At 49.7% G+C, this 12,499-nt stretch overlaps 1 long non-coding RNA gene across 1 annotated transcript; it reads left to right on the forward strand.

The window, feature by feature from the left end:
* The first annotated feature begins 6 nt into the window (after positions 1-6).
* On the forward strand, positions 7-9,586 carry LOC106724354. The gene is made up of 4 exons (XR_001360118.1): positions 7-218; positions 639-761; positions 8,225-8,444; positions 9,093-9,586. It is a non-coding gene; the product is annotated as an uncharacterized LOC106724354 (long non-coding RNA).
* The last annotated feature ends 2,913 nt before the right edge of the window (positions 9,587-12,499 follow it).

Here is a 12,499-nt window from a genome sequence, read left to right on the forward strand (position 1 = left end):
GAACCCCGCCGCGCAGAGGACAGGACGTCCTGCATGTTTCCTGAAACAGTGACGCCCGCGGCCGGCAGCCGGGAGGCGGCGTGGGAAGAGCCTGTGTGTCTCCACCGCCATCCCGCCCCTCCCAGCGCTGCTTCCCTCTCCCTGCACTGTCCCCGCTTAGCACTGACTGCCGCCCGGTTACTGTATGTTTCCGATTTCAGGTGTAGGTGTACTTTAAGGTTAATGATAAGCTACAACAGGTGCTATGTAATGATTTTAAATTATGGAATGAAACATTTCCTTTTACTAAATGTGGGTTTTGAAAAGTGCTTGAATTAGAATAAGCAAGAAAAAAATGGTCACTTAGATAACAATTTCTAAACGCCATGTAATGTATACAGGGTGGGGCAAAAGTAGTTTCCAGTTGCTTATATGGCAAATAATACAATCATTAAGAATACATGTATACAAGAATAAACTTTCGAGTAGGCCTTTGCCCCACCCTATATACATGGTGGAATAATAAAAATTTAACTACAGTATTATGTGAAAGTCATATTGCCCACTTTGCTGCCATGCCAAAAGAAACGGCATAGAAACAGGCAAAACAAAATTTTTTAATTTGGGATTTTGCTTCAGGTTTTGCTCTTCTTTTTCAGGGAAAATTGCTGAGACTTTGGAGGGGTGAAAGGATGAGGAAACCCTTTAACTTCAGATGCAATTTAAGATGGAAAATATTACGGTCTTTTCTTCCATGAATTCTTAGGCAGGGGGGAGATCAAGTAAAAGAATCTATGATTACATACCTAGGTGATATTTGTGGTGGTGTTTTTTTTAATCCTCACCTGATGATATGTTCTTATTGATTTTTTTCACTTTTTTTCTTTTTCTTGTCCTTATTGATTTTTAGAGAGGAAGGGAGAGAGAGGAGAGAAATAAGGATCTGCTGCCTCCCGTATGTGTCAAGACCTTTTTTAGGTTCAGGGGATGATGTTCCAACCAACTGGCCACCCGGCCAGGGCTTATTCGGCCGTGCATTTTAAACCAAGAATGTTCTCACTTTTTTTGTTGTTGCCCTGTAGCCTTCCACCCATAGTTTTCATTACCTTGGATGGAGAGCAAATAGAGCCTGAATTTCAAAATTATTTTTTAAGTTATAATAATGGCAATATAATCAGAAAGCTGAAGTTCTTATTTGAAAGAACCAGGTGCTTGACAGAAAAACTGCATGTGTTTTTTTTTTTATTCCTATACAGTTGACTTTGCATATAAAGATTCAGGGCATAGACCATGGACTGCAAAGTTGGGAAAAATGGCATTCACTTATTAATTTTTAAAGGCCTTCTCACCATAAAGAGACAAATTCCTAAATTTCTTTCTGGTCTGGAGGGATTCAGAGAGAAAAGATGAGAGATAACAAGTGAAAATCAATGGGGTTTGTGGTGGGATGGGGTGCGGTGGGGTGCAGTGGAGGAGGGAAATGGCTCTGCCCGGACCATTTTGTTTTACGTTAAACCTCAACATGAATAAATGTCAGTACATGAGTTTGCTGCTGTGAGAATGAAACCGACAGGTAAATGAAAGTCAGCTGTGATTCCACTGTCCAGGAAGACCTGGCTTCAAGCCTCACTGTGCTTTATTGGCAGATACTGCATTTTCACAACATCGAGGCAAGACCCTCCACCAGCAAAAAGATTGCAACTCCCTGAAGGCTCAGAGTTTATTTCTTAGCAATAAAGTGTTTTTAAATTAAGGTATGTACATTGTTTTTTAGACATGATTTTGTTGCACACTTAATAGGCTATAGGTAGTATAGTGTAAACGGAACTTTGATGTGCACTGGGAAACCAAAATATTCCTATGATTCACTTTATTGTGATATTTACTTTATCGTAGTGCTCTGGAACCAAACCGGCCATGTCTCCGAGGTATGCCTGTACCTCCTTTTCCTGTGGCATAGCGATTACCTCAGTTTTAGAAAGGCTCTTTGGGTACCTACTGATGTGAAGAAGTAGAGAACTATGGACTTTCTCTACAGGTTTACAAATTCTAGTTTGATTTATTTCAGTTACCAGTGACAAAAATTATGATTTAAAATGGCTTTTGCTTAAATAAAAAGGGAGTTTATTGGCTGTTACTGACAGTCCAGGGAGTAGCCTGGGCTCCAGGTACTCAAACAGTATATTGAAATCAGGCAGCCTGTTTCTCCTCATCTCTAGACTTGGCTTTCTCTGCGTTAGCTTCAGTCTTGGGCAAGCTCTTCCTACAGAGTGGCAAAATGGTTCCTAGTAACGCATGGCATGTGTCCATCAGAGTTTATTTTTCTGAGAGTTTCTGCCAGTGTCTGAGTTTCTGTTAAAAATCCGTTGGTTTTGTTGTGTCATGTGTATCCCTTAAATAAACACTCACACCAAGGGTATGAAATATTCTGATTGTACAGATGAGTCGTGGGTACACCCTAAGAATAATAAAACATCTGAGTACGGTCAATATCATGCAAGGAAAATGACAAACTCAATAAACCAAAGAATTTACACTCAAGGAAATGGAGATAACAGCCATGTGAACAGAAAAATCACCAAATACCAGAAAAAAAATTTCAAAAACAGATGATAGGAAGCAGTTTCAAACGACTAAGACAGTTCTCCTGTGGGAGGGTCTGTTATCAGGATGACTTCTTTTTCTCCACATTTTAGCCAAAATGTGGCTATAAAATCTTTTTATAGCGCTATGTTTCTTTATATAGTCACTAGAGGCCCCGTGCACAAATTTGTGCACGGGTGGGGTCCCTTGGGGTGGCCTGCAGGGATTGGGCTGAAACCCGCAGTCATCCCAGCCCCACTGTGTCTGATGCGGGCTCGCACCCAATCAGTCCCCATCTAGAGAGGCTCACCCTGCTGCAGCAGCACTCGCCAGCCGAGAGCCCTGTATCTGGTGCCCTGACATGGGGGAGGAGGAGGGGGGTATGGCCTACGGGATCAGGATGAAACCGGCTCTCCAACATCCCCCGAGGGGTCCCAGATTGGAAGAGGGCGCAGGCCAGGCTGAAGGACCCCACCAGTGCACAATCGGGGCCAGGGAGGGCTCCAGGGTGTGTCCAGCCCATTTCGCTCAGTCCTGATAGGTTGGACCCCAGCAGCAAGCTAACCTACTGGTCGGAGCATCTGCCCCCTGGTGGTCAGTGCACGTTATAGCAAGTGGTTGAGCGGTCTTAGCATGTCATTAGCGTATTACACTTTGGTTGAACAGTAGACCCAGTCACTGTCCAGATGACTGGACTCTTAGCATTTTAGGCTTTCATTATTTAGGATATGAAGGGCCTTCCTGAAAACGATTTTTTCTTTTTAGTCTTTATGTTCCTCCTAATACCAACAAGATGAGATATTATTCTATGTACTTTCCATCCCTTTGTGAAACCCTTCACCTGTGCCTGATCCCAGAACGTGGGAGATTTAAGTCTGGGAGAAAGATACAGATGGAGATCAGAGAAGAGTTCTGAGTTGAAGAATTACAGTTTAAGTTCCCGTAAAATAACAGCTTTATCCTGGTTCTTCAGAATCTTGGGAAGTTAGAACTGGTAGGGACCTTAAAACTATTTTATAGATGAGGAAACTGAGATCAGAGCAGTTAAGTGACTGACTAAGGTCAATTGGAAGGGGAGCATGAGGAACCAAGGAGTGTAGTCAACTAACTTCTGGTCTAGAATTTTGTCTCCTGACACATTTTGCTCCTTGGTGAAGTTTAATGAATTTTGATTAACTAACAAGATGTAGTGGCTGCAAAAGAAATAGGAACTGAGTTAACTCTAGGCTCCCTGATCAGTGTGGCTCGGTTGGGCATCCTCCAGGGCACTGAAAGGTTGACGGTTTGATTCCCAATGGGGGCCGTGCAGGAGGCAGCCTATGGGTGTTGCTCTCTTGCATCAGTGTTTCCCTCCCCTTCTCCCCCTTTTTCCCTCTCCCCTTCTCCCCTTCCCCTCCTCTCCCCCTCTCCCCCCTCTCTCCGTCTCTTCCCCTGCCTCCTTTCTTCTCTGTCTCAAAATCAATTTTAAAAAATCTTTAGAACTGAGGTGCAGGCACTAAAATTGCAACAGTAATAATCCACTTAATTATTGGGAAATTTGGAAACTAGGAGTAGGAAGGATAGGACATTTGTTTTTGTTTTTTCTAGGGCCCTGTGCACAAGTGTGTGATTGTGCAACCACAGAACCAGCTCAGAATGGTTTTATCCTGTTTAACAAGATACTGAGTTGCTTTTAAGAGATAACAGACCGCAACCTCATGTCAGGTAACCAGAGGTTACACAGATGAGAGAACTTTGACCTCCTGCTGCACCCAGAACCAAAATCTTGCCATTCCCCACCCCCTCCCTACACAACCAGGACATAAGCTAAAGGATCAGGACATAACCTTCAGAAGCAGAGTCCACTGCCCAGGAAGATCTGGTATTGATGACCCTTTATCATAAATGGCCAAGTTCCAAGGTCCTTCAATTAAAACTTGCCCCACCAGCACTTCCCCGTACCTATTCCTCCGAACCCCTTAAAATCCCTTAGTCTCATCCAGCGAGCAAGATACGTTTGAGGTACCATTAAGTCTCCCATCTTCTCAGTTGGCACCTTCTTGGTCAATAAAACTTTCCTTACTCCAAACTCTGACATTTTTTTATTTTGTCCTTTGAAGAGTTGGGCATGCAAACTTGGGTTTGGTAACTATTGCCTTGAATGAGCAGCAGAGGACCTAGAAGTATTCGTGGAGTGAGCTGGGAAGCCAGATGAGTTGACATGTGTCGCTTACATTAGTTAACAGTATTGCTTTAGGAGTCAGACCTTCCTGGGTTTGAATTCTGGCTCCATTTTGTACCACCATTGTGGCCCTGGGCAAATTATTTAACTTCTCTAAGTCTTCATTGTCTTAATTGTAAAATGGGGGTCGTGTAAAAGAGGTCGTGTATTAAAGAGAATAGGTCAGTACCTGGTACATAGCTTACATTCAATAAGTGAACTTTAGAAATGTGTTTTAAGTTTTATTTGGTAACTAGAGGCCCGATGCACAAAATTCGTGCAAAAGTAGACCTTCCTTCCCCTGGCTGCCAGCACTGACTTCCCTCGAAGCCCTGGCTTCTTCCAGTCTAATTAGCATATTATGCTTTTATTATTATAGATGATGCAGTTTTGATGATTAGTTCTTTGGTTTATGAAAATAATACCTTTACAAATGAACTGTGTTTTAGCAGGTACAAATCTCAGTCCAGAAACCCACAGTGTGCAGAGAGATGTAGCTGTTTTTCTATGGTTGAATTCATTTTCTGAAACCCCGGCTTCTTCCAGTCTAATTAGCATATTATGCTTTTATTATTATAGATGATGCAGTTTTGATGATTAGTTCTTTGGTTTATGAAAATAATACCTTTACAAATGAACTGTGTTTTAGCAGGTACAAATCTCAGTCCAGAAACCCACAGTGTGCAGAGAGATGTAGCTGTTTTTCTATGGTTGAATTCATTTTCTGTTTTAAAGTCCAGTTCCAGGAAGAGGGTGGGGAGACTCAGTTGCATTTCAGGATTTCGAGCATCCTTTCCAGGGAACTCCTATAGTGTTGAAGCACAGGGGCTGGAGCTGGGGGTTGAGGTGAGGAGTGCCCAGCATCCCTTGAAATAGCCATCTCCCCTATCAGTTTTTGGTCCGTCTAGGTCCCTGTAGGCCACTGCTTCCTCCTCATCCCTGCAGTGGGGCCTCTGTAGCTCAGAGGACTCTCCTTGCTGTGCTCATGCCTCTCCAGGTGTAGTAAGCACCCACTGTGCGTCTCCAGGTGTAGTAAGCATCCACTGGTCGTCATCCCTGCTGGATGCAGGCGCTCTCTGAGGCTCTCTCAGGTCCACTAGCTCAGACACCCCGCAGACATCTCTCCTCGCCAGGCCACCCGCGGCGCGGAGGAGGGGTGCTATGCGGCTTCCCCGGGTCCTGCTGAGAATGAGGCCTGGGCCACACCTGCTCAAGGATCCCCCAAGCCAACTGGGGTTTTCATCCTCCTTCCTCACCTCTCCTTCCCTTTCCCCCCTCCCTCTGAAGCCCAGGCTGGGGGTAAGGTGGCAGACCCCGGGTACTGCACAGGGAAACACCCGCAGTCTCACCCTATCGGTTTCCTCCCCTCCCCTCCCCTTTCCTTTGGAGAGTTTATCTGGGGAGGGTGTAGCTTGGTTCGTTATCTTCTCCTCTGTGCCCCACGTGGACTTCTGACCTGTAGAAGTCCAGACTTTGCCTCTCTCTCTCCTCCATGCTGCTGCACCTTGCAAAAGGCGGTGACCACAGAGCGCCTCGCATCTCAAAGACCAGCTGGATGCCTAGGAAAGTTAGGGCCACCTCTGGACTCCCCTGAGAAAAATGGGGCAGGGAGCACCATTAGCCAAATCTATCGCACCCCCTCGTTATTAATCCTGGAAACCAATTGTAATTTTAATAAGCTATTTCTTTAACTCCATTGAGCGTGGGCTTGTGGAAAATGTGCCGGCTCCTAAGGAATATCTGGGCTCATGGAGTCATTCCTTCATCCAGCGGGTTCCTGCTAACGCCCTGCCAAGGGTCACACCAGTGAGACCAATGCTCTAAAATGCAATGGGGAGGGGGAGAAAGCAGAGGACAGCAGAGCGTTCGCGAAGGGGTCTAGACATTTAGAAAGAATGTGCTGGAAACCTTCGAAGAGCCACCAAAAGCAGCATTTAAAACCCCCGTCTCTTCTCCCCTCCTACGCTGGTTGAATAGGATGCATTTTCAAAAAACCTCAGTTAATTTTAAGGAAGGAAACAAAGTGTTTTTCTTCTCACCAGGGAAGGCAGTTTTGATTTAAACACCTCACTGGTGGGGGTAAAACTCTACAGTTAATTTTAAAGACGGGAACAAAGGAAGTGTTCCCATCTCACCAGGGAAGCGTTTTAAACACCGCATGGAGGGGGCACTGCCAGGCTCACTTGGGACTGGATAGTGGCTCCTCCTGACAAGACAATGCGAAGAAGACACAGAGTGAAGCCAGCAGCCCTCCGCCATCCCACCCCCGCTAATAGCGAAGGCACAGCTTCTGTCCTGAACGCGGTGCTGAGGGTGCCGCCATCCAATTACTTCCACGATGCCGAGTCCCGCGGCCACGCATTCAGGACTCCCCCGCTGCTGGCAGCGGTGGAACTGATTCCACAGGCATCGATACAGAGTGAGCGCGGGGAATTTTCACTCACCTTTATTCATTTGCCACGCTAGTGCTTAAGAGGATCAGAATGTTCCTTTATCACTGTCTCGTGAAGTTAGCACTAGGGAATAGGAAAGAAAAGACCTAGTTTTATTTCCTCCAGAGCCATGAATTTGCTCGTTATTGTGGGGAATCAGATGGCACTGTCTGGAAACAGGTGGTGGAGTGGACAGTGGTGGGACACGGCAGTGGGCAGTGGTGGAAAAGTGGTGGAGTGGGCAGTGGTGGAAACACGTGGTGGAGCGGACAGTGGTGGAAACACGTGGTGGAGTGGACAGTGGTAGACACGTGGTAGAGTGGACAGTGGTAGACGTGGTGGAGTGGACAGTGGTGGAAACACGTGGTGGAAGGGAATCTGATGGCGCTATCTGGAAACAGGTGGTGGAGTGGACAGTGGTGGGACATGGCAGTGGGCAGTGGTGGAAAAGTGGTGGAGGGGACAGTGGTGGAAACACATGATGGAGTGGACTGGTGGAAACGTGGTGGAGTGGACAGTGGTGGAATACAGCAGTGGGCAGTGGTGGAACACAGCAGTGGGTAGTGGTGGAAGGCTTCAGCTTAGAATTACAGGAGGAGCCGGCAATGCTGGGACTGCCTCGCTGCCCAAAGTGGGCTCTGCGGCTGCCTCAGCGGCCTGTGTGGTAGCATTCTGGACCAGCGTCACTGCTGGTTGTCCTGAAAGTCAGAGGTTATAATGCCCTAGTTATGGGTTCAGAGAGGGGAGCTGTAATACATCTATTAGAAAACCATTCAGGAGCCCAGCTGGCATGGCTCGGTGGGTGAACATCGACCTCTGAACCAGGAGGACATGGTTCGATTCCCGGTCAGGGCACATGCCCCGGTTGTGGCCTTGATTCCCAGTGTGGGGGCGTGTAGTAGGCAGCCAATCAATGATTCTCTCTCATTTTTGATGTGTCTATCTTCCTCTCTGTCTCCCTTCCTCTCTGAAATCAATAAAAATATTAAAAACATTGGGGAATCACTTCCGTTTTCTTATGACATCACAGATTCAGGGAGTTCCATTCCTGCTGACGTCGGATCCCTGAGGCCGCTTCCTCCGCATTAGGAACTCTGGGCCATGAGGACCCGGAGGCCACTGAGCAGTGCCCGCCACTCCCTCCCTCCCAGGCCGGCCCTTCTTCTCCAGCCCCGGCTGCCAGAAGAGAAAAGTTAGCAACCAGCCAGAGTCCCGAGTCAGACACAAGAAACCTCCCCTCCCGGGGCAAGGTGGGTTGTGGCTAGCCCACGCTGGGAATCCACAGTGCCCCAAAAGGCCAGGGAGGTGGGTACAAACCCGCACAGCGCACCCTGTCCGTGTGGAGTCACAGTGGCCCCCTAACGTGTCTCGTCTGTCCCTGTGCCCAGCGCCTGGTGCAGAGGACACCGCGGCCCTGAGACTCCACAGCGGAGCCCCCTGGGCCCAGTCGGGAGGGGGCAGGTTGCTGGGACTCGCCCGCCCGGAGTCCCCTTCCCTGGGGGCTGCCACATGCAGGAGCTTCATTCTACTAAGGCAGCGGTTCTCAACCTGTGGGTCGAGACCCCTTTCACAGGGGTCGCCTAAGCCCATCCCGCATATCAGATATTTACATGACGATTCATAACAGTAGCAACATTACAACATTATGAAGTAGCAATGAAAATAATTTTATGGTTGGGTCACAACATGAACTGTATTTAAAGGGCCAGAAGGTTGAGAACCACTGTACTAAGGCCTCCTGGAGTCTCTGGAAGTGACACACAGGGTCTGGACATGTTAAAGGGAGTTTTTATAAAGGAAACGTGGCAAAGCAATGTGTCCCAGTGCTCTGGCATTGAACTCTTCAAAAAAAGCGCTCTGGAAACGTAACCTCTCTTATTCCATTTATTCCTGTCCAGGATGACATGGAGGAGAGCATGTCAGCTCTCCCTGTAGCAGGCCGCCTTCCTCTGGGCGCAGTGACCCAGTAACTTCAGATGCGGATGTGCTTCCCTGGGAGCGATCGCATTCCTGTCTATAGAACCCGTGCTCGGACGGGTCAGTTACCGGGTCAGCGGGGACTCGCATCCCTTCGCGCGCTGGCTGGCTGGGAACCCAGGGAGGTGCTGAGGGCTCCGGGCTTTAGTTCCCTATCAGCTCCATCAACCTGTTTAACTCCACTCGGCCGCCTCTGAGGACTCATGACTGTCTCTGTGGCAGCGAGTGTGATGGGCCGAACAGCAGGTGCAGGACACCAGGCCAGAAGCCCCCCCTGAGGCCCAGGCTGGCCTCATCGCTCCTGGCCTTGCTCACGGCTGCGTTCAGCTGGGCAGAGGCAGGGGAAGAGCGAAGCCTTCCTAGGGGCCTGCACTCAAGTCTGCTGCCCGGTCCTGAGCCGCCCCCCCCCTCCACCCCAGGAGTCAGTGAAGCCTCAAGCCCCAGAGCCCTTTGTCTCAGGACCGGGGAGTCCCCTTCTGCCTGCCCTCCCGCCCAGACAGGGCGCCTTTTCTCTCCTGCTCCTCGGGAACCCGGGGGCAGCCCCACTCCGGGGCTCAGAGCACGGGTAAGAGGCTCCGGCCGAATCGCAGGGCAATTCTCAGGACAGGCCCTCAATACCCTTCCCGATGCCCCTGAGACAGTCCCCTTGGGGCTGCTGTGACTGCCCGCAGGAGAAGGCTTTGATGGAAAGGGACCCACTAGTGGTAGCATCTAATGACAAGGAATAGAGCCAGAAAGGGCAGAGCTCTCTCTTCCTCAGGAATTTGGAGAGATGGGGCCAGAGCACCCTGGGCTCCCTTTCTCCGAGGCTGTAGGGTCCTAGGTGGAAGTTCGCTGGTGGAAGATAGGGTCTCCTTGGGGCAGGGAGGGTCCTAAAGGGGTTGGCTTTATGTGGTCTAGGCACTCACCCCAAGGGGACTGTCTCAAGGGCATCTAAAAGAATATTGGTAGCCTGTGTCCTCAGAATTCCTGAGGCCAACCAATCCAGGGCCCAGGCCAGGAGGGCCCCCTGTCCTGAGTTCTCCCTGGGGGAGCCACGGTCCCTGCCCTCGTCTCCCCAGGGCCAGGCCCAGGCAGCGAGGCCAGTCCTACATCTCGTTCTCATTTACTAACCCTAAACCTGCCTCACCTGCTCCCCCTGCCCCGCTCATTTCTTCCCACAAAACCCATAGCGAAGGCTCTTCCTCATGCCTCCCCCATCCTCCGCCTCCTGACTGGGCTTCCCCAAGTGGCCCCGGGAGCTGGCGTGCCCCTCCTTTGGGAACTGTGAGTGACAAACCGCCTTCCCAGGGACAGCTGTCTCCTGTCTGCTGGCCTCACCAGACCTGCATCATCATAATAAAAACGACATCTTAAAACATGCCTTTTGTGTGATCCCATTTTATCTTTAAAAGAATCTATAAATACGTATGTGTTTGCATGTGTTTCAAAGAATTAACGGAAAGAGATACAGAAATTGTTCGCAGTAATTACATTGGGGGTAGGAGGTGTATTCCGACATTGTGGGGTGGGAGGCAAAGACTATTAGTATCACTTTAGGCATTTTAATAGCAACAGAATTTTCCAAGGCGCATGTGTCCCTTTAACATTGTGGGGTGGGAGGCAAATACTATCACTTTAGGCATTTCAATAGCAACAGAATTTTCCAAGGCGCATGTGTCCCTTTTGTCAGAAAATCTGTATTTTTTCACATCCTTGGTCTACCTCCTCTCACCTCCCGCCCCTGTGGGAAGAGCTGGGAGTTCTGCAGGGCGCTCGGCGGTCCCCTGGGCCACATCTCCGACGGCAGGTCCCCCCCCGCAGCGCGCAGACCCTTCCACCCGCCATAAAGTGTCCAAGTCTCTAGTCTGCTGTGTGCCCCGCTCTACGTCTCCGACATGGTAGGATTTGTGCTTTTTCATGACTTGTCACAATTTCAGTGGCATCGTCACCAGGGGAAGAATATAGGGTCATAAAGGCCTGGAGATCTGTGTGCACAGCACGTCCCTGAGTAAGGGTTGGTCACCCAGTGTCTGAGTTATGTTGCAGAGAGCTCACCTGTGCCCCTGGGGACTGAGTGGCTGGGTAGTGCGGAGTCTCTGGCTTCAGAGGCTGGGCTGTGAGACCTTCGGAGACTCGAGTAGATCATACACTCGGGGCCCACTGGGCCGGGGGGGCAGTCGGCAGATGTGACTGAGAATATTGCCAGGAGGGGGAACATGTCCCCGGAGCTCTTTGAGACATTTCCACCTGCCCGTCCGTGTGGAATGAGAGGGAAATGATCAATTCTGTGGCTCCCAGGCCCTCCCGGCTGTAGCAGGTTTAGCGCAGACGCAAAAGAAAGTGCTGACGGGCCCTTTGCCAGCGAAGGGTTGATAAATAACAGCTCTGTGTTTATCTGGCTCCTCTGATCTCAGGATTTCAAAGGACGTCAGACAAACACCGAGCAGCGGGTCAGACTGTTCTTTATCTTCCAGATGGGAAGTTGGAGGCTCAGTCAACAGCAATAGAGCCGAGATGTGATCGAGGTCAAGTGCTGGGAGCGAGGAGGGAGGTCGCAGACGGGTCGGCGCAGTGGGTCCCGGCGCGAGTGCCTGAGGATGCTCTCCGTGCACATTCCTGGGCCACGGGGGGTTCTGAGTCAGCGAGTCTGGGCGTGGGCCCTGGATCTGCGCTTTAAACTGGACTTGCAGGTGGTGTGTGCATCGCACTGTGAGCAGCACTGGTCCAGGGAGAGGCAGAGGCCACGCCTTCTGCTTGGGGCATGGCCCCTGCGTGACCCAGAAGGACAGCTTCACCCATGTTATCCAGGAACGAAAGGTACAGAATTTACTCCACAAAGCTCTGTCTTCAGGGGGGGGAGGCTACTGTCAGAACACACATGAATGTCTGAGGCTAGCTTCATGCTTATGACCGAGGCAAAGCGCTTCTCCTGCGTGGGAGGCTGTCCCCTGCGGGTCTGTTCTCACACATCCCCCGGCTGGTCCCTCCCTCCGGCACCCGGGGCCTGGTCATGGCTGTAAATGGCTCCGAACGCAGGTGCAGGGCTGTGCTCACCTCCGCCAGCTGCTGGTGGCACCAGCTAAGCCCCTGCATCCATCCGGCTAGTGACTAGCCTAGACTCTAGGGTGTGAGTCTCACTTTTGTCAAGGCCCGTTCCTGCCACCAGCAGTCACCACCACCCGGACCTCACCTGAGACGTCCAGTACGAGTCAGTACAACTAAAGGTGTCCCAAAATTCACACAAGAAGTAATTTTGATAGAAAACACAAGTTTATAATTAAAAATTGTAAATTTTTTATTGATTCATGAAGTATACAGTATAGGGTTATGTATGGAATAGCATATC

This window comes from Myotis brandtii, unplaced genomic scaffold (genome assembly GCF_000412655.1).
Source record: "Myotis brandtii unplaced genomic scaffold, ASM41265v1 scaffold802, whole genome shotgun sequence".
Classification (NCBI taxonomy): Eukaryota; Metazoa; Chordata; class Mammalia; order Chiroptera; family Vespertilionidae; genus Myotis; species Myotis brandtii.